At 46.9% G+C, this 15,716-nt stretch overlaps 1 long non-coding RNA gene across 1 annotated transcript; it reads right to left on the bottom strand.

Moving 5' to 3' along the window:
• Positions 1-1,420: 1,420 nt before the first annotated feature.
• LOC125985998 (uncharacterized) lies at positions 1,421-3,447 on the bottom strand. Its single transcript, XR_007487510.2, has 3 exons — positions 3,280-3,447; positions 2,863-3,201; positions 1,421-2,745 (listed from the first exon to the last, which is right to left on the bottom strand). It is a non-coding gene; the product is annotated as an uncharacterized lncRNA (long non-coding RNA).
• Positions 3,448-15,716: the final 12,269 nt, after the last annotated feature.

Raw genomic sequence — 15,716 nt, 5'->3', positions numbered from 1 at the left:
CGCGTTCTTGCCAAGGTTCCAGATATAGAGTTTATTGAGTTTCAAAATGTAATCTTTTTTACAATTTTGCCCACATTTACAAATGCAATGGTGTGGCCAGTTATGGTGTACCTAATGAATGAATGAATGAATGAATGAATTAATTAATTAATTAATTAATTAATTAATTAATGAAGTGTCCAGGAGGCACGTCACAAACAAAACAGCCAATGAGGAGGTGGGGGTGAGGGCTTCACTTTCAGTTAAGCTTTGACCATGATTTTTCCCTAATGAAGTGGCCTGTTATTAGGTACACCTGAAAATGGCGGTGTACCTAATGCAGTGTCCATAAGTGACGTCACAGACACCAGCCAATCAGGAGGTGGGGGTGAGGGCAGGTGTGGCACTTTTCACTTTCAGTTCAGCTTTGACCATGATTTTTCCCTAATGAAGAGGCCTCCCTGCGAGCATTTTGACGTCTAATAGACGTCTAGACCACTATATGCTAACCAGACGTCGGGGCTAAAACACGTCTAAAAATAGTCTAAAAGTGTAACAAATAGACATCTATGCCGTAGACGTCTAGAGCATAGACGTCTAATAGACGTCTGTTAGACGGCTTTGCTATAGTCTACGGCATAGACGTCTATTAGACGTCTATTAGACGTCTACGGGATAGACGTCTATTAGACATCTATTAGACGCTAATCGCGCTAATAGCTATTAGCCATCATTCGAACGTCTACTCAATGAACGTCTAAAAAAAGTTCACATATAGACGTCTAATAGACGTCTACGGGATACACGTCTATTAGACGTCTATATGTGAACTTTTTTGGACCTTTATTGAGTAGACGTTCGAATGATGGCTAATAGCTATTAGCGCGATTAGCGCTAATCGCGCTAATAGCTAATGATGATTTGAACATCTAGACGTCTAGTCAACATTGAGGTTATCTTCAATACATTTAACCTGTGATCCTTACCTTTGTGTAGTTCCAGGATGTTGTGAAAATGCATTTGATTAGTGATGGTCCAGGGTGTGAAAATTTAATTTTTTTAAATACAGAAATAGGTTTTAGTAACAGTCATACTTGTGTTACCTGCAGATATAAATAGACCTTTTGATGTTAACATTAACCATAATGATAATTGAACCTAAATAAAAACATTTATTCAAACATTATCCAATCATCACAAATATAAATGTGCAATGTTTTTAAATCATACGTATAAAAATGTAAAAATATACATACAGTATTAAAAAATGGAGGCTATTTAATAGAACAAAATATGTATATATTTATATTGTAACTTAGTAGTTAAGTTACAATATAAATATATACATATTTTATGTAGGACATAAACAAAACAACCAGCTCGATGAAACACAAGGGGGAAACAAATATGTTGAATATACGAAGACAGTAAGCTCAACCACTTTAACTCAAGGCCAGGTTGAAGGTTGACTCCAGGTTTAATAACAAGGGAAAGGGTGAAACTGGGAGAATACAAACCACATTGTATAATCAGTCATACGAACTAAATGAATTAAATCAATATGAATCTCTATCATGTCACTGTAACAAACGCATCGTTATCTTATGAATCACTGTGTAGTAACACAATCACTGTGTTTATTAATTGTATTTGTCTGTTGGAAACTATGAATTAGTGAATTATTACACATGAACACATTGACTACCACAAAAGGGTGACAGGAGAATGACTAACGTTAGCCATGAAACTCAATGCTAACCGACATGACGTTAGCTTTCACAACAGATTCAAGATTCAAGAGTTTTTATTCGCCATGTTTGAGCGTGCCAAACAAGGAATTTGATTTCGGTAAATCTCAGCCTCTGTTCAACATTTAGGTGACTAACAACACTCAGGACGTGAAAAATGGCAAAATATTCTCAAACATCCCCTGATCTTAAACTCCAAAGAGGGCAAGGAAAAACTCAAAACTCCAGCTAGGGGAAATGAGAAACCTTGAGAAGAGACCACAGATGGGAGGGTCCCTCTTCTAGGCTGACCAGGCTGCAATGGATGCAGAGAGGACACATAGTACAAACAGTGTAGACAATTAAAAAAAGGTGTGGCGATTGTGGTTCCCAGGAACTTGAAGGTGTCTGTGGAGGGAATAGTATTACTGCGGATGGTGAGGGGTTAAAGTGGTGAAGGGTCTCGCCTGAAGTCCACTGTCATCTCCACGGTCTTGAGCGGGTTCAGCTCCAGGTGGTTTTGGCTGCACCAGTGGACCAGCCGCTCCACCTCTTGTCTGTACGCAGTCTCATCACCGTCCTAGATCAGTCCGATGAGAGTGGTGTCGTCTGCATACTTCAGGAGCTTCACATCTGCAAACTCGACAAGCTGGGCCTCGTACCTACCTCTGCAACTGGCTACTGGACTTCCTCTGTCAAAGGCCTCAGGTGGTACGTGTTGGCGACAAAATCTACGCCAGCATCACGCTGAGCACGGGGGCCCCCCAAGGCTGTGTGCTCAGTCCATTGCTCTTCACCCTGCTGACGCATGACTGCACTGCGTCCTACAGCGACAGCCGCATAGTGAAGTTTGCTGACGACACGACTCTGGTGGGTCTCATCACCAAGGGCGACGAGACTCAGTACAGGTTGGAGGTTGAACTTCTGACCACATGGTGCAGGGACAACAACCTCCTGCTGAACGTCAACAAGACCAAGGAAATTGTTGTTGACTTCCGGAAGGGTCACACCCAACACCTGCCGCTGACCATCGACGGTGCTGTGGAGGAGAGAGTTTCTTTATGAAAAGTGTTTTGAGGAGAGGGCTGCAAAACTCTTTCAACACCGTGACATCAGTACACCAACGTTCATTAATGTAGAAACAGAGACCACCTACCTTTGATTTTCCAGAGAGCTCCGCGCTGCGATCTGCACGCGTTAGCCAAAACCCAGCTAACTCCACGGCGTGGTGGGGGGTTCGTTCGCTAAGCCACGTTTCAACAAAACACAGCGCGGCGGATCTGCTGAAGTCCGTGTTCCTTGAAGTGAGGAGCAGCAGTTCGTCCATCTTGTTTGCCAGGGAGCGGACATTCGCCAGATGAATTGACGGTAGGGCAGAACGGAACCCTCTCTGGCTCAAGCTTTACGAGGGCTCCGGCTCGTTTTCCACGTCGCCGCCGTCGCGCTAGCTTGTATAGCACCGCCGCTCCGGCTAAAATCTCCGACAACAGATCATCTAACATCACAGTAAACTATCATTTCGGAACTCAAAAGATATATTTTGGTACATAATACCTTACACAAAGGTACATACCAACAATGCCTTGGATAACACAAAATGTAGGTAGTAGTTTTGCCGAACTGCAGGAGAGAATAGAACAAGCAGCGTTTGCTTTCAACACCGTACTAACATGTGCTTACTTCCTGATTTTAGTCACGTGACCTACTCTATCGTAACAATGATCACAGACTACAAAGACATGACAATGATCACAGACTACAAAGACATGACACTCCCCGTCTGGCATTTTGCCACAACCTTAAAGGGCCATTATACAGTTCTTACTGTTTCTTATCAGGGGCAAGAAGGAGGACCGTCTCGGAGATGGGACGCTGGTACAGTTTTGTCCCGCCTGTCTTGGAGACCTTGACCTCGACTTTACGTACTATGCCATCGTTGCTAGGGAAGAGCTGAGTAATCATTCCCAGAGGCCACTCGTTTCTCACGAGCTGATTGTCTTTGAGAAGGACAATGCTCCCAGGCTGGATGTCTGGGATGGGAGCCTGCCACTTCTGTCGCGGCTGAAATGATGCGAGGTATTGCTTCTTCCATCTATCCCAGAACGTTTGGGCCAGATGTTGGACTTGGCGCCACTGGGACTTGTGGAGGTCTTTGATCCAGTCACCGACTGGGGCTGAAGGTACACTCACTTTCTGGGTGAGGAGGGTTGCTGGACTAAGAATGAAAGGATCGTCCGGGTCAGTAGACGCTGGAATCAGAGGTCTGGCGTTGATGATCGCAGCGACCTCCGCCATCAGTGTGGAGAGTGCTTTGTGGCTGAGTCTCGAAGTTCCAAGCTGGAGGAACATTGAGTCCAGGATCTTTCGTGCTACTCCAATCATGAATCATGTGAGAGGCGTGTGGAACGTTGAACTTCCATGCACATCCTTGGTCCAGGAGGAACTTCTCGACTGAAGCATTGTCGATGTTTAAAGGGATCTTCAACTCCTTACAAGCGCCGACAAAGTTGGTTCCTCGATCGGAACAGATGAGCTTCACAGGGCCCCTGACGGCAAGGAAACGCCGGAGGGTGTTGATGAAGCTGGAGGTGTCTAAGGACTCAATGACTTCGATGTGGATGGCTTGTACACTCATGCACATAAATAACACTGCCTACCGCTTACTGTGAGCGAGGCCACCTCTCGTACGGCGTGATGATACGGTCCGAACACATCGATGCCCACGTTCGTGAATGGAGGTTCGGTAGAGAGGCGGTCTGCCGGAAGGTCGGCCATCTTCTGTGTTTGGGGTGTGCCACACAGTTTGCGACATGTGACACACCCGTGGATCAGGCTGCTCACACGCCATTTGCCGCTAATTATCCAGAAAACGGCGGCCCGCACAGTGCCCTCAGTGAACAGTTGTCGCTGATGTTTTGTCTTCTCATGGTGGTGTCGAACGAAGAGCTATGTGATGTTTGCTAGGTATGATGAGGTGATGTTTGCTAGGTATGATGAGAGGGGTTTTCTGGAGCTGTGTTTCTCTGACGTGACTTCCGACCCTCAGCAGACCATCAGCGTCGATGAAGGAATCTAAGGTTTTGAGAGGGCTGTCTTTAGAAAGTTTCTCCTTCTTTCGCAGACAGGCGTACTCGTGAGGGTAGTCTTGAACTGCCCGGATGATGGTTCTTTTAGACTGAGAGAGTTCGTCGATTGAGATTGTTGCGTGGCAGTTATGCCAACCTTTGCCGCCACTGGCTTCGGTTGTAGAATTATTCTGGAAACAACGAGCAACATGGGTTAGGCGAGCTATGGTCAATGATGTCCATCTTGAAGACTTGGAGAAGCGCTGAGACCCGAGTTGTTTGCTTGACATGGTTGTGCTCATAGTCGACACTAGGGGACGGATGCCTGGATCTGATGAAGGATTCACCAGCTCGAAGGAGTCTTCTTCAGGCTGGACCTTAAGGGCCTGCTTCAGGAACGCAGGTCCAGACAGCCAACTGGAGTCTGAGAGACGTGCAGCAGTAACGGACCTCGTGGCGATATCTGCAGGATTCAGTTTTGTAGACACGTGCTGCCACTGCTCGGGGAGAGAGGACCTCCTTATCCGCAGGTTCCTGACATACACATAGAAGCGTCTGGTCTCGTTTTTGCGTCCAGGAGATCACCAACTTCAGGGGCAGTGCCGCTCAAATCAAAGACCAAGGCGCACAGCTGGCAGAGGAGCTAAACAGCTTCTTTGCTCGGTTTGGAACATCCCAGCAGCACTCCCCTGTCCCAGACCTTCCCCCTCCCCCACCCAGCTCTGACATCACTCCACTCACTGTTCAGGAGCACAAGGTCAGAAAGGTGCTCCTTGCAGTGATCCCAGAAAGGCCGCAGGCCCAGACGGAGTCCCCGGCAAGGTGCTGAGGGCATGCGCTGAGGAGCCACCTTCACCACGATCTTCAACCGCTCCCTGGCCCAAGCAACCGTCCCACCCTGCCTGAAAACCTCAACCATCATCCCAGTGCCGAAGAAGTCGGCCATCTCCAGCCTGAATGATTACCGACCAGTGGCCCTCACTCCGGTGATCATGAAGTGCTTTGAAAGGCTGGTTCTTCAGCACATCAAAGATTGTCTCCCCCCACACCTTGACCCTCACCAGTTTGCATACCGGACCAACAGATCCACAGAGGACGCCATCGCCGTAGCCCTCCACTATGCGGTGAACCACCTGGAGCAGCAGCAGAGCTATGTCCGGATGCTCTTTGTGGACTACAGTTCGGCATTCAACACCATCCTCCCGGACAGACTCACCACAAAGCTGGACACCCTCGGACTCCCCTCTCTCACATGTGCCTGGATTAATGACTTTCTGACCAACCGACCCCAGGCTGTGAGAGTTGGCCCCCACCTCTCCTCCACCTGTACGCTGAGCATCGGCTCCCCACAGGGCTGTGTGTTGAGCCCCCTCCTCTTCTGCCTCTACACTCACGATTGCAGACTGGCTCACAACCACAACCGGATTGTCAAGTTCGCCGACGATACTACTGTGGTCGGTCTCATCTCCGAGGGCGATGAGGCAGCCTACAGAGAGGAGGTCCTGAAGCTGGCTGACTGGTGCTCAGAGAACAATCTCGCTCTGAACACCAAGAAGACTAACGAGATCATCATAGACTTCAGAAGGCATAGCCCTGAGCCAGCTCCCCTCTTCATCAACGGCGAGCAGGTGGAGAGGGTCCACAGCGTCAAGTACCTGGGCGTCCACATCTCTGACCGGATCTCCTGGTCAGAGAACATCACCACCATCGTCAAGAAGGCCCAGCAACGGTTACACTTCCTGAGAGTCCTCAGGAGGTACAACTTCAACACCGACCTGTTGCTGACCTTCTACCGCTCTTCCATCGAGAGTCTGCTGACCTACTGCATCACAGTATGGTTCGGCAGCTCCACCGCCGCTGACAGGGAGAAGCTGCAGAGAGTGGTGAAGGCAGCTCAGAGGATCATTGGCCGCCCTCTCCCCTCCCTTACGGACATTTACACTGCCCGCTGCCTCAGCAGAGCTAAGGCCATCTCAGCGGACAGCTCCCACCCTGGCTCCGCCCTGTTTGACCTGTTGCCCTCTGGAAGACGCTACAGGCAAATTAAGACCAGGACAAACAGACTCAAAAACAGTTTCTTTCCCAAAGCCATCGCCGCCCTCAACTCCAACCGGCACTGATGACACTTTCCTCCATGCACTACTACCACACTTTATCCGCACTACTGTTTCCTATTATTCATTTGCTTTCCTATTATTCATTTACTTGACTATGTTCCTTACTGTATCCCTCTTTAGTTTGTGGTGCTCCTAAGGACGGGGACACCAGGGCATCCTTCTTCTTCTGTTGATTATTTATTTGTATCTATTTATAACATGACTTGTACTTTTATCTACCTCTCATGCACTGAATGGAGGCCTCCAATTTCATTGTACTATGTAGAATGACAATAAAGGTTTTCTGATTTCTGATTTCTGATTTCTGATTTTGATGTATCCTAAAACTATCTTACTGTCACTGTAGAAGGTAGTCTTGTCTAGTTGTATGTCGATCTCTGAGGAGATGAGTTCAGCAAGTTCCACTGCAAGGACGGCTGCGTAGAGCTCGAGTCTTGGCACAGTGTGCTCGGGGATGGGGGCCAGCTTAGCCTTACCCATTACAAAGCCCACGCGGATGGTGTCCTCTGCATCTGTTAGCCTAAGATAGGCTACGGCACCAATTGCTTTTGTCAAGGCGTCGCAAAAGACGCATAACTCTCTGCGTGACATTGCTGAGAGAGATCTCTGCGTAGATTCGAGGTATCTGGAGGCTGCCAAGGTCGTCCCGCTGTTAGGGTTGATAGATTAGTTTCATCCTATGCTTATGTTGGAATGTAACCTGTAATAATGACCCAAACTTGTCCTGTCTTGACAAAGTAGTAGAACAAAGTGCTAAGATCCTTTGAACTGGTTGACCAGCTGCAGAGGAAGCAATCTAAGTTGTTCTGTTTACACAACATCGTAAAACACCCCTGCTATGCTTTGACCAGCGGCCAGGGGTTCACCCCATCCTTTCCACTCTCACCCCCACTCTCAACCCCCACTTTCTCTCAATAAAAACTCTCTTGCAAGAATCCAAAGTCAGACCTCATTCGATCATCGCTGTATGCACAGCGAGAAATGACTCTCCACTTGCAAGTGCTTAAAAAGGCATAATGTCTCCCGTGTGGTTCTTGCCAAATAAGTTAGAGTGAGCACCATTCTAACAACCGCCATGTGATCCATGTCTCTTCCATCTCTTGTGGGAGAGGGGAGTCCCAGTCGCTAGTCCTCTGAGAATGTCTTTGCCTTGGATGGTGACTGGGGCGATGAACCCGAGAGGATCGTAAATGCTGTTCACGGTAGATAGGATGCCTTGGCGGGGGAAGGGTTTCTCTTCGTCGCCTAACTTGAAGGTGAAGGTGTCGGACATTAGGTCCCAGTTGAGGCCCAAGCTGCGTGGGAAACGCATCGGAACCGAGATCCAGGTCTTTGAAGTCTGTAGCGTGGTCTCGGGCTGGGAAGGCCTCCATTACTTCTGTTTGAGGTGATTTTATGCAGTCGCAAGTTTGATTCTGAGAGAGTGTCTTGCGTTCTCTTGAGCAGGTCCACTGCTGCTTCCACTGTAGGGAACAACTTCAAGCCATCATCCACATAAAAGTCCCGTTTGACAAACTGTTTGATGCCCCGTTCTCTGTGCTCTGCCGGAAGCAGTAGATGGCTACCGCAGGGGAGGGACTATTCCCGAATACGTGGACCCTCATGTGGTACTCGATAATGTTTCTTGGATGGGTCGTTGTCCGGAACCACAGGAACCTCAGGAAATTGCGGTCCTCTTCCCTGACGAGGAAACAGTGGAACATTTGTTCAATGTCTGCTGTCACTGCCACAGCCTCCTTCCGGAACCTGAGAAGTAACCCGAGCAGGGTATTGTTAAGGTCAGGCCCGGTCAGCAGAACATTATTCAGTGAGACTCCTCCGTGCTGGGCGCTTGAGTCAAACACCACATGGATGTTGCCGGGCTTCTTTGGATGATAAACACCGAAGGTTGGCAAGTACCAACGCTCTTCATCCTCCTTCAGAGGAGGGTCCACTTCTGCGTGTTTGTTCCGAAAGACCTTCTCCATGAAGGTGAGTGTTAGGGTTGATAGATTAGTTTGATCCTATGCTTATGTTGGAATGTAACCTGTAATAAACAACCTAGCTAGATTAGTTTGATCCTATGCTTATGTTGGAATGTAACCTGTAATAAATAACCTAGCTTGTCCTGTCTTCAGAGGTCAGGGGCTTCAACCCCATCCTGTCCACTGTCACCTCCACTCTCACCCCCACCCTGTTTCTCTCAATAAAAATGCTCTTGCAAGAGGCCTGAGTCAGACCTCATTCGATCATCGCTGTATGCACAGCGACGAATGACTCTCTGCTTGCAGGTGTTTAAAAGGGCATACTGTCTCCCGTGTGAAACGGTAAATCTCTAGCTCTTGAAGGAGATGAGAAGTACATGGCGAGTAGATTTTCTAATTGTATGCAATACATGCCAAAGTGGAAGAAAAAGTATGGAGTACAAGGAAAGTTAAAAGTTGAAATGTGGAACTTAGTGGTAGACATTTTGGAGGAGAGTGTGGCTAGGAAGTCAAAGGGATTGAGAAAGGAAAGGTAAGAGAGAGAAGTGCAATGTGCTAGAGTGTGGTTGAAAGCTTCACAAGAGAGAACAAATTCAAAAGACAAAAAATAGAACGATAAAAAGTGATGAGGCCGCCATTTAATTAAGATTTGAAAAATAATTTAGGTTGCACAGTGACATCCCATTTAATGATGCAGCTGAGAGTGCTTATCAGCAACATCTTAAAAATGCGCTCCTCACTGGTTTCCCCCCTGAATTAGGCAACTGGGTGAGGAAACACTTGGTGGAAGCGGACACTGCTTGTGTTACAACAACCATGCAGTGGGCCAGAGACACTGACAAAGTGATTGAGAAAGGCGAAAGTTCTGATGTATTTCATGTTAGAGTTGTGCACACTCCAACTTATTTTGCAAGAACCAAACAGAAGACAAGTAAGTCCTTTTAAGCACCTGCAGGTGGAGAGTCCATTCGTCGCTGTGTGGACAGCGATGATCGAATGAAGTCTGACTCAGGCCTCCTGCAGGAGCATTTTTATTGAGAGAATCAGAGTGGGGGTTGAGAGTGGGGGCGAGAGTAGACAGGATGGGGCCGAAGCCCCTGGCCTGCTGATCAAAGCACAGCAGACTTGCACGTCTTTCAAAGTCAAAGTCTCCTTTATTGTCAATTCCTCCGCATGTCAAGACACACAAAGAGATCGAAATTACGTTTCTCACTATCCCAGGGTGACAAGATAGAGTTCACAACGCACATACAAGTAAACAACACAGGAAAAATAAAACAAGAAGATGAACAATAAGAGTGATAGCACGCTAGCCGCTCCCGATGCACAGCAGAGTCCGGAAAGATGATGGTCAGCCAGGCCACTGTGAACACGAGCACACAGCAGGCACGCACTGTCCGGTTCGTGGATCCTATCAGGCGAACGCAACCCATCTTGTCCCGCGAACGAACGTACGCCAGGAGAATGGAAGGCACGGCTGGACGAGCTGGGTTGGCCGCAAGCCTGGCCCGACGTCTCCGCGCTGGCCCCTCTTCCGCTGCCTCGCAGACCCGCTGCCCACTTATCCCAACAATGCTCCAGGACGGAGCAGTCCGAGCTCACGACGCAGTCCAACCGGGGGAGGAAGAGCAGGCCAGTCCGGCGTCGCTCCATGACGAAGCAGTCCGAGCGCCCTTAATCTCTACGCACCAAAGTCCAGAACGCCATAAAACCCACTTCCGCCGATGTTGAGCAGAACATGCCCGCCGCACTAGTAGCACGACGTATCACACGAGATGAACACACACAAAACTGCCGGACAAACACTCAGTAAACACTCACAAAACACCGAACGCGACAGAGTGGCCGCTGCGTGTGCACGCGCCGCCATCTTGAACCGGATGTTGTCACGATGTTGTGTAAACAAAACAACTTTGATTGCTTCCTCTGCAGCTAGTCAATCAGTTCAAAAGATCTTAGCACTTTGTTCTACTACTTTTGTTAAGACAGGACAAGCGAGTTTAATTATTACAGGTTACATTCCAACATAATCATAGGATCAAACTAATCTATCAACCCTAACATATCCCTCCTGTTTATCATATGATTATGTCAACCCCGATCAATCAAACACAATTAAGAAAACACAATGACAGCAATAATTTCTAGTGAAGATGAGGTTTTTGTTCCTCAATACTCCAGTCCAAAGTTATTGTGTGAGTGAAAAACCTGCGGCTAGATAATTGCAGGAAAAGCCCCACACAGTCCTTCTGCCTTAGGCGACCAGAATGTTATCAATAAAAAAATAATAAAAAGAAAAACACAGAAACAATACATCATTGTACCCATCACTTGCAAGGCATTTTCGATGGTCAAATCATTAAGTTTCCGTAAAATAATGCTGAGCTAAACAGCATCTATGCAATCTGCGTTTCGCAGCACATTATAGTCATCAGATCCGTCATGTCCTAGAAGTTGTATATGCACTTTTGCCATGGTAGAAGACACAACCCTTGTCACAGCAGACTTCAAACATGGGATAACACAGGTCGTAAATAAGCACAACAATACCAGCACAGCAAGCACAGGAGTCACAAGTTTCAACAGCAACTGCCACCAAGCGCCAGAGAATAGCCATGAAAAGAAATCCCATTGATGTGGGATTTTATCGTCCCCCATGGCCTAAATTCTTCAATGAGTCCATGGCATCTTTGATGTGCGTGTCGTTATCTCCTGGAATGTATGTATGTGCAACAGGAAGTCCCAATGATGTGGCACACACCACCTTGTGCTGCAGTCATCAAGTCCAGAACCATCCTGTTTTGCAAGACTATCAGCCTGATAGCCTGAATCTCTCTATTTTGTGCATCGTTGACTTGCAGTGAGAGATTCACAAAGGATTGAAAACGATAGTTCAGTGTCTCGATGAAGAGTGATTGTTTTCCAACTCCGATCCAAGGAAAAAGCGCATGAACAACTTTGTCTCCAATGGACCATACTTTATAATCGTCTGGAACATTCGCACCCCAGACAGGGTCGTGGGGGTCAAAGGTTGCAAGTGCCCTGCGTCGACGTCCAGAAGACTTGTGTGCTTTCGTTAGCTGATGATGTTGTATCTTGTAGGTGTGGTCTGTCACCCACACTGGTGCACACACTCCTGTCCAGTTGGCGGGCAGCATCGGATAAACCTTGTGACCACAAAGCCACCAGCCATTCTGTATGAAGTATGTTCCGTTTGATGGTGCAGCCATGTTGGTCGGAGAGCCATCACCACCTGAAATGGCTCTCTTATCCTGACACTCAGCGGTGATGTTCAAAGCTCCCATCCAGTTTCCTCCTGGAGAGCAGTCGCTGTCAATGCATTTGTGGGTCTCATTTCCTTGTATGTAACACGTATAGTTCACTCCAGGTGGCCGGTCTCTCCCATGGATGCCATACATTTTGCTTTAATGACATTCATTGCTCTGGCCTCCAAGTGAACTTGTGTAGAGGAAGGAGGAAGTTTGGAACACACATAGCAACCCTCCTGTGTGTGTGATCTCACAGTGAACTTGACGTACCGGTACCAAGTGTTGGTTTCGTATGGGTTTTTGGGGACCCATGACCAGTCATCAAAGTTCTCATCGTGTGACCATTGTTTTACACGGTCCACATTGTCACTTGGTCTGTTCAGGTGAGTCCATAGACCATAGCACGCTCCAACCACAACGCATCAGAGAATCCACCTGGCATGTGGAGCTCCATTGCTACTTGGATGACAGGGACACTGGGACATACCCTCGCCTAGCGGAGCCATTATTTGCAGACTTCGCCACCACCCCGAAGTGAGGGGTCCAACACTCTCGGTAGCTTGCAGTGGCTGAGATGAATCCAGCTAAGTCGTTCAGCGATTTTTACTGCGGTGGGGGTAGTCAGCAACACTTGGAATGGTCCCTCCCACCGTGGACTCGCCCAGTTCTTTCTTTTGATGACTTTGATGTAGACCCAGTCTCCTGGCTTGATGGGGTTGTCGACCTGTGAGGATGAAAGATCAGGCAGCAGTAAATTTGCATTTGACACCTCTGTCTAAGCGTCCTTATCATGTAATCTGCTAAGGACTGTTCTTCATCTGCCTTTTGTAACTCTGCAGGGAACACAGGTAGTCTATATGGTCTCCCATGGATGATTTCAAAGGGTGTTAGCCCTCCTGAAGTGGGAGTGATCCTCATATAGAGCTTCACTGAGTCGAGGCACTCTGGCCATGATCTGCCTGTTGTTTCCATGCATTTTTTCAACCTACTTTTGCTAGTATAGTTTGATCTTTCAACAAGGCCTGCGCTGGAAGGATGGTAACTGCAGTGGTTTTTTAACGTTATCCCAAAGTGTACAGCCATGTTCTGTACAACTTGGTTCACAAAGTGTGGACCATTGTCACTGTAAATGGTTTGGGGGATGCCATGAGTCGGTATGATGGTTTTGCAAATGGCTTTTGCCACTTTTAAGGCATCTGCGTGTTTAGATGGAACTATTTCCACCCATTTGGAAAATGCATCAATCATCACAAGGCAGTATTTGTGAGGTCCACTTTGTGTGAGTTCAATAAAATCCATATGCATGATTTGAAAAGGGTAAGAGGGTTTTGGAAATGAGCCTCTCTTAGTCTCATGTTTCCTTGTGAATTATGTTTCACACAAACAGGACATGCTTTACAAAAAGTTTTTAAGTAAGCATCTAAACCAAAGGTAGTGAATTGTTGATGTATGATGGACCTTATCCCTTCTGTCGACACGTGGCAAAGCCCATGTGTCGCAATCGCCGCTGCCTTAAAAAGTGATTTTGGTAAAACAGGTTTGTCATTGATGCAGAGGATATTATCTGTATCCGCTATTGCACCTTTTGTCGACCACATTCGTTTTTCCACCATTGGAGCATTGCCCTGCATATCTGTCAGAATAGTTGTATCTATGAGTTGCGTGTCATCTGAATCTATAAAAAAAAAAAATTCACGGCCATGTTTCCCTGCTGCCGCTTCTTTAGCTGCTAATCTGTTTCCATTTGAGACTTCATCTGTGCCTGTGGTGTGGTGTGGCCTGCAACAAGTCTTTTAACAAGGAGGCATGGGTAACCACTTATCAGTAGATTGTTTTGCAAAGTATAACAGAGTAGAAAACGCATACTGACTGTTTGTGTATACAGTGACTTCCTTATCTTCCGCCAATTGACACGCTCTTGTTAGGGCAATTAGCTCAGCAGCCTGCGCTGACCTGTTGTATGGAAGCTTCTCTGCTTCAACAATCTGGTTTGGCAATTTTACACTTGCATAACCACTTTGATTGTTCCCTATAGGATCCTTTGAACATGATCCATCCACGAACCACTTTTCCCCTTTGTCAAGTGGTGTGTCAATTAAATCTTGTCTGGGCAGCTGTAGATGTTCTGTAGCATCCAAACAGTTATGTGGGGTTCCATCCCCTGGCAACGGGATCAACGTTGCTGGGTTAAGGACTGTGCACCTCTTTATCACAATGTGTGGTTGTGACAGATGTGGAGCAGTGTAGGATAGGTGTCTGGCTGGTGACAAAAAGTTCATCTTGCTCTGCAGTAGCAACACATCTACAGCATGTGGAACTAGCAGTTCCATTTTGTGAAAGAGGACCACATCTGCAGATTGTCTCACTGCAAGCGCTGCTGCGCATACTGCTTGGACACAGTCTGGCAACGATAGAGCCACTGGATCCAATTTTTTTTGAATAAAATACAATCGGTCTTAGTTTGCTGCCATGACTCTGCAGCAACACAGAGGTCATAAAACCATTCCTGCAGTCTGCTGTTTGCACAAGGGTTTCATTGTAGTCTGGCAAGATAAGAGATGTGGTTTCCATCAGAGCCTGTTTCAACACTACAAAAGCATCATGTGCTACTGGTGTCCACAATATTTTTTCTGTCATCGCCATGGGGACTCCATGCACAATATCTAGCAGCGGTTGCGTCTTTTCCGCATAATGTGGGATCCATGCCCTGCAGTAATTGCAGAGCCCCAAAAATGACATAATTTGCTTCTTTGTCTCCGGTTTCGGTGCATTTGCAATGATCTGCTTTCTTGTTTTCTGTATCTGTCTTCCAGAAGCTGACAACGTGTGGCCTAAATAGTTCACTTCCTGTCTGACCCATTGTAATTTGTTCTTGTTCACTTTATTCCCTGTTTTGCAGAGATAGTGTAACAATGCTAAGGAGTCTTCCTTGCAAGCGGCAGCAGTTTCAGAGGCCACCAGGAGATCATCTACATAAACTAGAAGTTGGATTTTGTTTGACATCTGAAAATCAGCCAAACAGGCCATGATAGCTTGAATAAAAATAGTTGGACTATCAGCAAATCCCTGTGGCAATCTGGTGTACGTATAACTTTGTCCTTTAAAGGTAAACGCAAACCAAAACTGTGAGTCTGGGTGAATTGGCACTGAGAAAAATGCATTGCTAAGATCAATTACTGTGAAAAACTTCTGGTTAGGCTTCAAAGTGTTTAGAAGTGTGTGTGGGTCAGGCGCATAAGGTGCTCTTGTCTGCACTGCCTCATTCACTGTTCGCAAATCTTGTATCATTCGCCAATCAGTTTTATTGGCCTTTCGAACTGGAAAAATAGGAGTGTTGCAAGGAGAATCCCAGCACTTCCTAATGATTCCTCTTGACAAAAGATAATTTACAACAGGAGCAATCCCATCTATTGCCTCCTGCTTTAAAGGATATTGCTTAACTCTTGGACGCCACTCTGATCTTGGTTTGATCTGGACTGGGGGAATGGATTTTAAAAGTTCTACATCAGATGGGCCCTTTGTCCACAGTTTTTCAGGAAGCCCAGCCAATTCCCCCTCCTCCTTTTCATTCAAACAAATGTCAACTAGTCAGGGA

Source organism: Syngnathus scovelli, chromosome 18, assembly GCF_024217435.2.
Source record: "Syngnathus scovelli strain Florida chromosome 18, RoL_Ssco_1.2, whole genome shotgun sequence".
NCBI lineage: Eukaryota > Metazoa > Chordata > Actinopteri > Syngnathiformes > Syngnathidae > Syngnathus > Syngnathus scovelli.
This window is presented reverse-complemented; position numbering and strand designations above follow the sequence as displayed.